The 15161-nt window shown below is 36.2% G+C and overlaps 1 protein-coding gene across 12 annotated transcripts in view; it reads left to right on the plus strand.

The window, feature by feature from the left end:
- The window catches only part of foxp4 (forkhead box P4), a 487998-nt gene that overhangs the window by 307057 nt on the left and 165780 nt on the right, over positions 1-15161 (plus strand). For 5 of the 12 annotated variants that reach the window (XM_073915907.1, XM_073915913.1, XM_073915906.1 and 2 more), the window contains exon 1: positions 2465-2940. The exons of 6 other annotated variants lie outside the window; for them this stretch is intronic. The gene's annotated coding sequence lies outside the window, so the exon portion shown is untranslated. 12 annotated transcript variants of the gene reach the window in all.

Here is a 15161-nt window from a genome sequence, read left to right on the forward strand (position 1 = left end):
CCTCATTAGCCTGTGATGGCCAAACCACAAGAGTGTTTAATCTTAACCCCGTGACGGGGAACAGACCAAATCTCCCTCTGTCCTTCTTACCACGGCCTCAAAGTATCTATTTTGGACAACAGACTTTGCTTTGCTTGATCATGTTCACAAGGCAAAACAAGTTTTTAAATCTGTGTTTGCTTGAGTGTGTTTGATCAGGTTAATCTGATGGGAAAACTTTGCAAACACGCACACACCTATTATATAAGAATAGTTTAGCATCTTCTTTTGTCTTTCAAAATACTCAAGTTAGTCCAAAAATATTGTTTGGGGTGTGAAAAGTTTCTCGTTTTTAAAAATTTGATTTAAAATGCAGTTATAAATTTGGAAGTTGACAAATAACTTTTTTTCCCATAAATCTAAAGCTATAAATATACGGTGCGAAAGTTCAGTCAGGCTCTGTGTTTTTTGGCCAGGACTCTGAAGTCCATATGGCAGAAGTGAAGTCAGCATTGTTTTATGAGCCTGCTGCCTTCATTTTAAGCCAGCATGGCTACATCTTGGATTATTGATTTTTCTAATGAATATGTCTTGACTAATGGGGGTCGTATCCTATTGTCCAGTGGCGATGTGAATGATTGCCTTTTTTGATGGTTCAAGTAAAAGAGATGTTTTTTGCTGATAGAAAGTTTCCACTGACCATAAAATAAATCAAGTTTCAACATTTTTGATAAGATGACAGATTACTGATAAAGCACCTTGACTATCCAATAAAAGTTGAAGTCATATTCATAAATTAACAACTTGCCCATATCCTACATGGTCCTAATTGTTGAAATTTTCAATAATAATTTTATAGAGATACCATCGCTTGTGATGTGTATCTACAGTAATTACACTTTTAGTAAATGATATAGTAACAGTTCAGTTACTGTCGATACACATAAATACACAAAGGCTTTTATACATTTCATCAGGTATTATATATAAATAACTCTCCTTGCTATTGTTGTTTTCATGTATAGTCTTCATGTTATCTGTTTGTGTATATCATATACTAGAACATGAATATATCAATTATTTATTAATTAAATAATAATACTACACAGCAATATCTATATCATATCTATATCATCTACATTTTATCTTAATGATCATGATGATAATAGGTAAAAATGATAAAAAGTGCAATGTGAATAAATAATAATAATTATAATAAATACATATATAATAACAACAATAATTATAATTATAATAATAATTATTATTATTATTATTATTATTATTATAATTATTATTTATTACCATTGTTCTTCTTATCATTATTACTTTTTAATTAAAGTTCATCATCATCATTATTAAGATCAAATGTAAGACACTGTAATAATAATAATAATAATAATAATAATAATAATAATAATAATAATAATAATTATTATTATTATTATTATTATTTTTGTTATTGTTGTTGTTGTTGTTGGTATATATTATATTATATGATATATTAATATATGTAATGGAGTATTGTTATTAATTGTTTTGTTATTGTGATGTTATTACTCGATAATTAATTTAATTAATAGGTATACATAATTTGATGTTGATGATGATGATAAAGTATAGTAATGTTATTTATTTGAGTCTTGCATATTTTTGTTGATGATGATGACGATGATGATGATGATGATGATGATGATGATGATGAAATGCAATAAAAATTTACAAATACAACTTTTGTACTACTACTGCCATACTACTTCTAAATTATTATTATTATTATTATCATTATTAATACTCATATTAATAATAATACAGTATTGTTATTAGTTGTTTATTATAATGTTATTTATTAATAGTCAAATTATGATATATTCATAATTTAATTATGATAATGGTACAGTATACTAATTAAAACAGTATTTCTTAACTATCAAACTATTAAAACATATATCAGTGTACTATTCAACATTATCTAGATTTTGTCTAGAATATTTTGTCTTGATTATGCTTATTATGATGATGAAATACAATGCAACTTTTTCAAATACAACTGCTATACCAGATTACTAAATTATTATTGCTAATGTTGTTGTTGTTGTTGTTGTTGTTGTTGTTGTTGTAGAAATGTTTAAATATTCGCATTTCACAACAATTATAATAAACACTTATCGACAGCAAAACCAAATGTGTTGCAAGATCGGACTTGTTATTTCCTAAAGAGTAGAGATGTGGAGTAGGTAACGGTTCCCATGGTGAGGCTGTCCTTTGACTAACATCTGTTGCTCGTCCGCGGCCACAATGGCCCAACTAAACCCGCGATGCGCGCGCAGGTGAAGAGATCAGCACCCGGAGCGCGCGAGCTTTTGTATTGTGTTCAATCAGAGCGGCAGCGCAGATGTGCGCAGCGCGCCTGTTCTAGACGCATTACGGTAGAGCAAACTGTCCCCTAACACATCGCCAACACAAGACACAAGCGGAGTAATTCAACACTGATTTCTCTGCGAATGAGCGAGGAACAGACGAGATGCCAAAAACTCCAGCGAGAAGCATTATTGGGACTTTAGGAAAACTCACCGTGTGACTAACAGAGAGGAAGAGAGAAGACCTGAAGCGACGAGGAGGCGTAAAGAGCCGCGTGCTTGTTCTTCATGAACTTTGAGGAGCGCTGTGACCATGCAGCCTTTGAGCTAGTGCACGATTATTGTTTCCACTTATCACCCTACTGAGTGACCAGTCTGAGGGAGAGGAAGCCAGTAAAAAGGAAAAGAAGACTAATAAAGACAGTTGTCGTTTAAAGTAATGGTCTGAAGACATCACTCATAGAACAGGATTTTTTTTTCCTTTTTGCGTTGCTCTTCTGAAGGTTTCTGGAATCACTGGGACATTCACGAGAGCTGGAGCGACACATCCACATGGTCCAGCCGTAGAGTGAAAGTAGAGTTCTTCACAATATCCTAACAGGTTCATATACACTTTTTTACTTCTTTTTCTTTACTTCTTTGCTCCTCGCGCGATTCAGCGTTTTTAATATTAGCCTAATGTGTATTCCACATTTGAATGCACGGACGTGTTATCACACACATTTATTCAGATCAATAGAAATAAATGTTACAGTCATAGTTTTTTTCTTAGATATTTCGCCAAATGGGATACTAAAGCTCGCATTGGAACAATGCAACTTTTTTACGTGACACTTTTAAACCGGGGACGAAAGCGTGCATTTATTCTTCACGAGAGAATCATAAATCATTATGATTTAGTTACCCGCAAACTTCACTATAACAATACATAAGAACGCAAAAGCAGTTTGGATAAAGTTAACAAAACATAGCGATTCAAACAAGTTTAATAAACATGCATCTGCGTTTGAAAATAGGCTATCGCCTGCCCTTACTTTTGATCTAAACTATAAGATGACTTTTTTGACAGATCAAATAAAATAGTTTGAGATAAATCGGTGCTATTTTGCATTTGCTTTCTTTTGAAGAATGCCATGCTTCACTTACAGAAATGTAGAAATCAGATGGCCGTACAAAACTCTCATGATAAATAATTCAAGACAATAAACTGCATGTAAATATACAAGTTTAAAAAGTCTAATCACGTTTTTTATTTTAATAATATACCTTCAAGCAATTTTCCCCTAATTCTCCGAGTTGCTGATTGTTTTTAACAGGCCCTCAGGAAACAGAGAGCAGATCTTATGTAAATAACTCATAACAATCCGTAAGTTTTCATTTTTATCAAATAAACCGATTTTTAAAACCGACTTTTTAAAATTATAACGTTTGTTAAAACCAAAAAAATCCAAGGGACATATTGAAATTATTTATAGTTGTTTTAGTGTCATTTGTACCGGTGTGTTATTAAGATAATATAACATAAAGATGCAACGCATAAAATACTTTAAATACATTAACTCGGCATTCATAATTATTTATAATCACTAATTTAAGTGTATTGATTACCGCGAAATACAATGACATTAGTAAAGTTAGTATTGGCGCAAAAGCAGATTTCCCCAAAAAAGGGACGAACGTTATTTACCTCATTACTTACGTCAAAAGAACGTATCATAATTAAATATTTTATTTTCATTAGTCAGTTTTGCTTCACTTTAGTAATTAACAGACAGGTTGATGACAAACTTTAAAAACATAATACTTTTATTTTGAGTTTCATTTACAAATGAATGAGCAAGATTAACTTTTGTTTTTAATTATTTACACAGTTTTTCATGATTTTGTATTCGTTTCGTAATTAAATCAGCGATATTTCAGCTTAAAATCTCTAAAATAAAATAATAAAACTAAACTTGCAACAATTTCAACATTTGAGTACGGGGCATAAAGTGAATCTGCAGAGGGAACTACAGCTCACGAGTTGAACCAAGTGTACTGTTAAATCGCACTCTTCTTGACTTATCCCTATTCAGTCTTTTTCTGCAAAACCAAAAATATACATCATCATCATCCTCATAATCTGGCAGTGTGTATGTAAATCTCATGTTATTAAGAACTGATTGATGGAGCTTTTGACACAATTAATTTAAATCTCATATATAAGTGAATGGCTTAATTCACTTTTAGCATTTACAACTTAGTGCAAACATTTATTAAATCACATTTGTTAAGTCTAAGAAATAGCGTTATATTATTTACTTTGATGTCAAAATGTTTCTAATAATTTTAATTTGTTTAATCATTGTAATTATTTCATCTACATAATTACTGACAGCATTTAAAAGCACATAAAAGAGCTTTTGAAATTGTTTATGAAAGAATGCTTACATAGAATATTTTGTTTATTTCCACACACATTTTTTTTGTGTTAAGATTATTTTTTATTGAACTATGTTACATTCCACGCTGAAAACACTTTTTTTTAAAACTCAGTGCTTTACTTTTGTGCGTTTACAATGTCCGTTTACTGATATATTGCCTCTTATGATAAACAGATTCCCTGCTAATTGAAATGTGACATGTGTAGATGAACATAAGCATAAAGTGATGAATACAATTTCCATTTCATCTGCTTGTGTGTGAGATGAATAGAGTGATTGAATGATGTTATGTGCTTCGAGTTAAAGTGATAATTCATGAAGTTGACAAAGAATAAGGCAGATTGTTCAGGGAGGGCATGAAAATGACAGTAAAGTGGGTAATTTAGTTATTTGCATGGCCGTCAAGCAGCTGCAAGCGGCAATAGCTACACCTCAGCCGATAGTTTTAACACTCTATTTCTAACGGCTCACACCAGACTAGTGTAAAGTTCAGGATTTTAAGTGATACATCACTAATTTTCTGTTAAGTGATTGTTTTATGTTGTTCTTCAGGTTCATAAAGACTACATACCTGACTTTTGGAGGTCTTTCGAATGTTATTTTGATAAATGTGTGGATTGCATGGCAGGCTGGTGTTGAGCCCTCTGTGGGTATTTTTCTGGGTAAAGAAGGTCAGGAATGTGTTTGTTTTGGAAAACGATGTTGAGACTAACCTGATGCCAGGTGTAAATTCAGGCATGTAGCTTTTTGATGCATATTTTAGGAACATTTGCTGATTGAAACTTTATTTGAACAACCAAGTGCAAATATATGTTGGAGTGTACTGTGCGAAAAAAGCATTTAGTGTGTGTGTGTGTGTGTGTGTGTGTGTGTGTGTGTGTGTGTGTGTTCTCGTTCAAATTCAGATGAGCCTCAGTCAAGTGATTTAGTGGTAAATGTAAGTTTTTCAACACCACGGGTGGTTTTAACACAAAGCACTCTGCTTCTTGTGAAGCACTGTCCCTTAGACCCTCACGTGGCATTTCCACCATTAAACTCTTGTATCGCTCCAAAAAATAATGTTAGTTTTTACACAAGTGCAGTTTTAACCAAAGCATGGTGAAGAGCAATCTCTTAACAGATCAGGATAGTTTTTGTCAGATGTACTTTTGGCTAACTCTTCTCTCCAAAACATGTCTGTGTGAAATATGTCATGCCTACGTTCTCCCTTTCATATTTCAGCTGACCTTACGTGAAAGGTCAGGCTGGAATTTTTACGCTCGTTTGCGCCTTTGAACGCATCAGCTCCGCCGTTGACCAGCGGCAACCACTAGCCGTAGATTAAACATGTGGTTTTAATTGGAGATGTTATTTGGTGGAACAGCGCGGCTGAGCATTTTTCAGTGTATGTGAATAATAAATTACGCACGTTTTTAGACTGTGAGGGCTGCTTTTATTACTACTCAGAGAGTGGTGTCATTTTCTCCCCAAACTCTGAGCCCTAAAAGGGGAAAAAAAGGAACTAACTACACCAAACAACTGACACTGAAGCCATTTCAACCAACTGCAAATTAAAAACTGCAAATAAAAAAAGAGACCAGACTGACGGATGTTTTCCAGATGACAGTGTTGATCTGATTAGCTATCGAAATGGTCTGGCGTTAACTGTTTCAACTTTGAGACAGACCAGACTGCTGTGCGGAAGTGCCGTCTAGGCTATCCGTCAGCTGAAGATGCTGCTGGATGCTGTTTTCTTATGGTCTATTTGTTCCAAATGTGAATTTAATTCTCCACTTGAACTCTTAAGCACAGCTTCTCTTCCCCGTGACCTCAGTGGCACTTTTTTTTTTTCACTTTCTTGGTTTTCGCGCACAAGGTTTCCTGTGTGGAGAGGCTTCACGCCGGGATTCGGGAGAGTGCCAGGCTGTTATGAGGTGATGACTGTCTTAAAGAATGACCCTAGCGTTTGCTTGGAGAGAGGAAGGGCCCATTTCCGATGAGCTGGGGAAATGTGGTAGAGGGAAAAGCAGGGTGTTCACTGGACGGAAATGACAGTACTTGAGTCTGAGGCGTTGATCATTACTTCGCTATATCCATTAGCAGAGCACCTCAGGAGAGATTACTGGCAGCTTGAAGCTGCAGGCACGGGTGGAAAGTGAACTATGGTCAATCACACTTCTAGAAAGAGTTATGCCTTTTTTTTTGGCCAAACAAATTCAGGTACCTGTTGTTTTGATAAAGAACACATGTATTGATAAGTGAAACCTAGATAGCGAGTCAGGATGCATCTTGAAGTAGCTCCCTGTGGCCACCGAAGCTGCTTCTGCTAACTTCGCGTTCCAGCTGACAGCTGTATTTGTGTTATGGATTTTCTCTCAGTCCGCTGTCTCCCCCCTCGAGCCTTCACCCCCTCCTGAAGGGTCTTTATAATGCGACTCGCTGTATATTTTAAAAACCCTAGCATAACGTTGACAAGCCATCATGTCCGTCAGAGAACATCAGTAAAGCTCTTTGGGAAAGATGGGAGCAAACTTTCGGCACTGTCACAAAAGATGTGACTTGATGATGGACTGACAGCTGCGGCTTGTTTGAATGCGTCTTAGTAAAGTTTTCCAGCACTTCTATCGCTGAAACAATCCCGCTTGTGACGCCAATGCTAAGCTCTCAAAACAGCGATAGCGATTACTGAAAACTTCTGCCTTAACAGGAGAGGAGAAAAGCTCTGATGTTTTATTCTTCTGCTCGTTGCCCGGCTTTGTTTGGCGGCAATGGCGGGAGGAATTCCTGTCAGTGTTGCCGGCCGTGGTAAACCTTAGTCCGGGTTTAAAACTCTAATCCACCCCCAGCTGCCGAAGGTGCGAGTGGTTTGTTCCTGAGGGAGATTCTGGCTCCGCACTGTACGCTTGGATAAATCCCCCTCCCCACTGTGTGACCATATAAGTAATAACCATATAAATGCATCTAATTTTCATTCGCTAATCCGTAAAGTAGCAGCGGAATGGAGAAGTGTTGGTTTCTTTTATGGTATTAGTAATGGGTAACAAGGGGATGCCTACTTAAGTTATTTGCATTTGAAACAGACGAACGTGATACATCTTTTGACAGAATTATCTTTTAACCACGTGTAAAACAAAATCAGATTCATCCTTCCGTTTTTTTTATTGATTGCATGCGCCTCGCTCCTACCTTGGATTTTCTATGCACAACTTTATTACAAACCTACAAAAAATAGCATTTTTAGAATGTTATAAATACCTAAATCCATGCGTGTCTTTGTGTTGTGTAAAGGCTTGTCTTTTTTTCTTTATTTCTGACACTCTTGTGCTGAAGTGTCTTCTCTTAGTGGGGGGTGAGGAGCGTGAGGAGTGTAGCGCAACACAGGAAAAAAGGCATGTTATCTAGCGCTAACAATCAGACGCCAAATAATGTGAGAGATTTTATGTATGGACGGAGTCAGATGCGAGAAAAATCTTGTCTTGTACCATTTGTAGAAATGAATATAAAATATATTTTAATCATCCAAATCTTGGAAACTTGTTTATTGTGATTTTTGATTAAAATTTAGATGGCTCAGAAGGAAGAATAAACGTTTTAGGGTTTCAGAAAAATTAGGATTGTTTCCTGCTCTTTAAACAGTGCGCTGCGGACCGTTGGTTCAACTTGCCTTTTGCTCTCGGCTGTGGTCTGTGAGCATTGTTGACCAGGGGACATCTGCCACTATATTATCCCCAGCTGTTATCTGAATAATTGTATAGTAACCCCCCTCCACACACAGGCAGCCCCTCTCTCTCTCTATTCATCGGAGCGCTAGAGGGAGAAGTCAGGGAGAGTATTTTCCTACTGAGGGGTCGTGGAGGGAAGGAGGGGTGGATGGGTTGGAGGAGCCGGTCAGACTTCATACCGGTTGAGCTTTTCTTGCTGGTAGGTTGGGGCAGGATGGGGCTCTGTACCGGTATGATGTCTGCCCTCGCGGTCACTGCCAGTCGGCTGACATCTGTAATGGGATTCTACATCTATACCCCTTCTTCCCTGGGAAATAACCTAGCCACTAAACCTAGGATTACCACTCTTGTCCAAGACTTTTCCACAGGAGTGGATAAGTTTTGTGCTTTGTTTTTTTTTTCGCTCACACAATTTTTAATTTCCCTTCCCAATTTTTAATTTTCCCAAGATTTTTTAAAGGTTATTTATTGAGATTACAAATTATGTTTCATTTACACTTCCTATTTTTAAAGACTTCATAATTATTGCATGCATTTTTAGAGTAATTAATACAGATTTTTATTTTTTTAAGGATCATGCAGCAAGAAAAACATTAAATATAATTAATTTACAGTACTTTAAAATGACATTTCAATAGTGAATGTATATAACTATGCAGTATATGCAAAATGTAAACGTATAAAAAAATCTCAGCAATTTTCAAAAGTAATTTTGGTTGTTTTACTTTTCTAACCGTTTATGTAGAAAAGAAGTCTTGTATTTATTGAGTGTAGATTTAACACTGTGGACTTTATAGCAGAGCTTCAACAGGTTCTTGCACTCATGACCTACTATACAGTGATATTATTTGAACCAGATTAGCGTTCGCTTAGTAAATAAATAAATAAATATGTCAAGAGGGATTTTTGAGCTATTTTCCATTGATGTCCTCTTTGCAGCTATTTGATAGGCTTTATCCAGTCTTTCACACTCACTTCCACCCACATAGCGAAAAGGCAAACTGCAGCACTGGTCTGTTTTCAACTCTGATCGCCGGATGACACCAGGCGACTTGAAGTGGTGCGACCTCTCGAACTCCTTCTTTCTTACCTCTCTTTTACTCCATATTCTTTAAATCTGTGTGTCGGAAGACATTTGTGCGCAGACATCTTACCTTTTCAAATTAATTAGTCTCCTGGCATCCTTGAACTCATGTTGAAAGGGGACTGAATACTTTAATTAAAAAAGGAATGATGGCCGAATTCATGTTCCTCCACACACATGTGTTTTTTTTTTTTTATGATGGAGAATTGCATTGCTGTGATATTGGGATGACATGGCATTCTATGGTAATTTTTCACTTTCAATTTGAATTACCTTTTCTGACATGACCCATGCCCTGATTTTATTAAAGGAATCTACATGATAAAAGTTGCAGATAACTCCAGATAGAAAGGTGTTGCGATTGTAAGCTTCATTTTGAAACTAGCATACCTAATCTTTACTTCATTTCTTTTCAATCAAGCGATCATTTTTATCTGATAAAATGGTGACGTGATGAAAGGCTGAAGCCTCAGATGTAAACCTATTCCTTGTATTAAAAGCTGATTAAATTTGTTAAAACAGTTTGCTTGCTGAGTTTTATCATGTTCAGACGTTTCCACAAATTGTCTGTATGTGTGTGTGTGTTTTCTCTTAATAGGTCGTGAGGAAGGACTTTTTTCTTCATTTGCTGTTTAGTTGCAATAATTGCTGTTCGCTTTATCGAAGAAAAAAAAAATTAACTCAGTTTCTGAAGAACAATTAGAGAAAAATGTTTTTGAAATCTTTAGATAAGAAGAAATGGGACATTATGATCACTGTCCATAGGTGGGCTTTTCTCCTCCATCATTTCAACTATCACAGCTTTTTGCCTTCGTTTTTCCGCACTCCCAGATTTCTTTTGAAGTATTCACAATCTTCTGCTATTTGATAAATCACAAATGCAGTATTTTTCAAGGACTAATACTATTTAATGATTTGCTTTAAAGCAATCGGCTCTTTGCACAACAAGCTTACAATATCAGTGAACACATTTCTTAGCCTATACACACAAATATATATATATATATATATATATATATATATATATATATATATATATATATTTTTTTTTTTTTGTACATTTTTACATTGAATTCCATTTAAAAAAATCTGTGTGAAATTACTACTTAATTCTTGTATTTCTATCCATGGTTATAATGTTGACTCACTCCTGCTCTTCGCATACCAGTAAATTGGTTTCTAACCTTAACCAAATTTAACCTCGCTGGCAGCAAAGGCACTTAAATAAAGTACATAGTAACTACAGTGATATTATGTTTGACTTTTTTTTTTTTGTTTGTCAATAATTTATTTATTAGTTTTATTATTTATTTATTTTGTCATAGTTTTAGATTGTTATTTTATAGTTTTGACAGTATTAGAGTGGAAAGGAAGGCAGAAATGATTACAGTGGTGAGTTAGGCTGAGTTCGACATCTTTATGAGGCTTTGTGCTTTTGGGCGTTTGTAAAAAGCTGGCCAGAGAGAAGTTTCCAGAAATCCTCAGTCGCAGTACATCTCCTGGGTGCTATTAGACTGAAACGTCTGCGAGTGTGAACCTCCACCGTCCCTCCCGGTGACGCTCCGCGGTTTAGAGCAATCACTTTCCGCACACCAGCTTGCCATGGCTAATTTCAAAAACACAGCCGTGGCCTGTCCCTCACGAGAAAAAAATCCCAAAGTAGGAAAAAAAAAAAACAAAATATAACATAAACCCTTTAGGCAATGTATTTGATCATTTGGATATAGTTTCAGGTCGGATTCTGGTTCGGAAACTGGTTCAATCTTGTTCATATTAAGGGCTGCCACCTCAGAAGTGAGGTGTTCAACCCATTCAGCCTCTTCACTTTGTCCAAAAGGTTAATTGTATTTGAAACAGATTTTTTTTGACGGGTCATATGAAGGAGACTGTGAAAAAGTGAAAACCCCATGAGGTGGCTGTATTAGGAAGCAAAGCAGCTCTTGATTGACTGCCGGTAAGCCGAACCCCTCAGCGGAGTAATCAGCATCCCCCCCAATCATTCAATAAACACCTAATCAGACTAATTGACCCTCTCCCTGTAGGAAGCGAAACCCTCACCCCTTGATGGAGATGATGTGGATGAAGAGTGGTCTGGCTGCCCTCTGTTAAGGTCTCCAACTTTTCAATAGGCATACAGATAATCCACTTCTCTGCTCGGTAAGACTAATAGGCTGAAAACAAAGGTTTGCGTGTGGTCAGTTGAGCTTTGGAAAACTGTGTACTTCATGTTATGGAAACCCCCCAAAACAAACGGTGAAATGTGAGGAATTTGATAAATGCTCCGATTAGCTGGCCACCCTATTTTACAGATAAAGAATGAGCATAATGCTGGGGGAGGAGGGGAGAATGAAAGAAAATATATGTGGCTGTTCCAGTAAAAAATAGAATTAGTGTCTCATCACCTGTTTTATCTCTGTATATTAATGTGTCGTCCTCAGCAGCTCATCCCAAGGTTGTCTGGCGAAATCGTTTTAGCGCCGTGTGTGTTGGCTGACTTTCAGAGCGACGCGCCTCTCCAGCCGAAGCCTCCTTCCCACCCGACTCTGACATGCGGTGTCTTATCTTCTTGACAACTTTGTCCACAGAGACGTTCCAAAGATATTGATATTACAATGTATTTTATTGTAATGAAATATGTGTTAAGCTTTGCTTTGTCAAATATGACTTATCACCCCCCTTAGATCCTCTGTCTGAGGAATCTGGGATGTCGTACTGTTAGAGTTGCTCGGAAAAACCTAAAAGGGTCATAAAAAGAGCTGCTCTTTTTTTTTGTGCACGCTAAGTGCTTTTGTATTTCAGTTTGATTTCTTTTCTAGAGGAGAGTTGTGAGTTTTCTCAAGAGATGGCGACTTTTTTCAGAATTCTGAAAAGCGCATTTGTATCTTTGGCTTCTCTTCTTTCTTTAATTTGGCTAAAGGTTCACCTCCAGCTGAGACAGCAGTTCAGAAACACCTCAAATATATGTACACACACACGCTCACACTCTGCCGGATTATATGAGGAAATAATTCCATACAGTCATCCATCCTACAAAAGCATTATTCTCTCGTTCTGTCTCTCTTTTTTCCTTATATTCCTGTCTGGTAATGAGAATGTGTTAATGAGAGTGAGAGATCTTTTGGGTATAGCGTAATTTATCAGAAAGGCGTAGTTAAAAAAAAAAAAGGAGGGAAAAGAATGAGAGAAGAGACGGCCCTTCAAAGAAATTCTATTCTTCTTATTTCTGAATGTTTGATGAGACATTGAAAAGTTTTCTAACGTCATGCGGCCCGAACAGTACAGAACAGTGCGCTGTCTAATCACGCTTCACAGAAAAATGACTTCCAACCAGATTTAATTAACTGATAAGAGGGGCTTCAAATTAATTTTTCAAGGATGTTAGATTTTGATTAAGAAACTCCTAAAAGAAATAGACGAATAATCAATTTTTTAATCAACTTACTCAAATGGTAACTGGTTAATATGGTAATTCTGGCAATTAGGGCAAATGTTGTAGAGCAGCATTTTCAATGCATCCTTGTAAAGAAATTATAATATCTTTACATCTAATTATCACGCTTATTTAATTTTTTTTTTGTGTGTGTGGCTACCTCTCAATTTCACTATTCAATTTCTTTTCTCTTCTACACCTCTTTCATTAGGTCTGTATTCAAATGAGAAGTTGGAGATAGTATTAAAATGAGACTTTGAAAGCACTGAATGGAGTCTTTCAGCAATCCATATTGGACGGATATTGGGTTGAAGGGTGTGTGGAGATGGGGTGTCGAAAAGGAAAGTGTTAAATTTAATCCTGGTCGTTTACATTAAAAGCAAAAACAACCTTAAAATTTCATAAGCTTTTCGTCGCCTCTGTAGATTACATGAATTACTGGCATGAACTTCTACTTCAGGCTTATTGATTCTGAATGGACGTTTGCCTTAACAACCAAAGGAATGAGAAAATGGTTGCACTAAAAGTATGGAAGTTTTTAATTGCCATGCAACTAAACAGAGCTTGTGAAAAACAGGGCTGGAAAGTTTCCATAACATTTTTAAATGTACAGTTGAAGTCAGAATTATGTTGATTTTCTTTTTCCTTTTTAAATAAATTTCCCAAATGTTGTTTAACAGAGCAAATTTTCATAGTATGTCTGATAATACTTTTTCTTCTGAAGAAAGTCTTATTTGTTTTATTTCAGCTAGAATAAAATAAGTTTTTATTTTTTTTTTAAACAATTTTAAGGTCAAAATGATAAGCCCCTTTAGTCTATATATGTTTTTGGTAGTCTACAGAACAAACTATCGTTATACAATAACTTGCCTATATTTGCCCTAACCTGCTTAGTTAACCCAATTCACCTATTTAAGCCTTTAAATGTCACTTTAAGCTGTATAAAAGTGTCTTGAAAAATATCTAGTCAAATATTATTTACTGTCGTCATGACAAAGATGAAATAAATCGGTTATTAGACATGAGTCATTAAAACTATTATGTTTAGAAATGTGTTGAAAACTCTTCTCTCTGTTAAAAAGAAAAAGGGGGAAAAATAAACGGGGGCTACTAATTCGGGCTAATCATTATGACTTCAACTGTATGTGCATTTGTAATGTAACTTGTCCTCATGAAGACATTTTTGAGATTTATACAATGCTGAGCCATCTTTAAAATATAAAAAAATTTTATTTTATTGTAATAACTTTCCACTCTTTTTTTTTTACTGCATTTCTGATTACATGCAGCCTTATTAATAATTTTTAAAAGCTAAAATAAACAGTACCACAGTTGTAGTTTTATTTATTTTATTTCTGTATTTATTTTTTAGCATTTTTGTGTGAGCTACTATCAAAGACGTATTTGTTTCATTCACTGTGGACTGCCCACGTGCTTCGTCACAAGAAAATATTGACGAAACTTTTGAGTGCTGCCTTAAAAGGCTCGAAACTGGCTTCCTTTGCCTTTGAACTTGCTCGCACAAGTGGCTAAGTAGCTTCTTGAACGGGGCCCGGCTGGCAAAAACTCAATATTGAACGTACATATTCAATTAGCAAAACTCATTAGCAAAACTTGGCGTTTGTTGTTGTTTTTTTTCTCTTTCTCTCTGGCACAGAATTAATGGTTTTGATATGCTAATTAGTGAGTAATTTAATTTCAAAAGGCCTCAATTAACAGCGGCGTTGTGGACACGATGAAGTTAAGCAGCGTAATCTAATTTGCATTAGTAACGAGCAGGGAGTAATTAGGGGACTAATTAGACACTTCAGACAGCACTTGTGTTTACTTTCTTAATGAAGTGGAGGGCTTTTTTTCCGTGGGAGCCAGAGTGTGCCAAGCATCAGAGGGGTGGCGGGAGTGGGTGGGGGCGGGGATTTGGCACTAGGAGACGAGTGGCATATGGCGTACTGATCAGCTCCAATTACAAACCCCGCTACCTGTCACGTTAGTGGGCTGGCGACGCGTGTCGTCAGCCGTGCCCGGTCTCGAGTGCCAGTATGATGCCGATTCTACATGTGTCGGGATAAACGCACGACATCACAGTCCAAATGGAACCTTCTGGTGGAATTTCACCGCTCTGGCTCTGCACTCTGTCTGATGAGGTCATAGCGCAGGGACATGTCAGAGCCATTACGGCCCTGG

The sequence above is a fragment of the Danio rerio genome, chromosome 11 (genome assembly GCF_049306965.1).
Source record: "Danio rerio strain Tuebingen ecotype United States chromosome 11, GRCz12tu, whole genome shotgun sequence".
In the NCBI taxonomy this organism is placed as follows: Eukaryota; Metazoa; Chordata; class Actinopteri; order Cypriniformes; family Danionidae; genus Danio; species Danio rerio.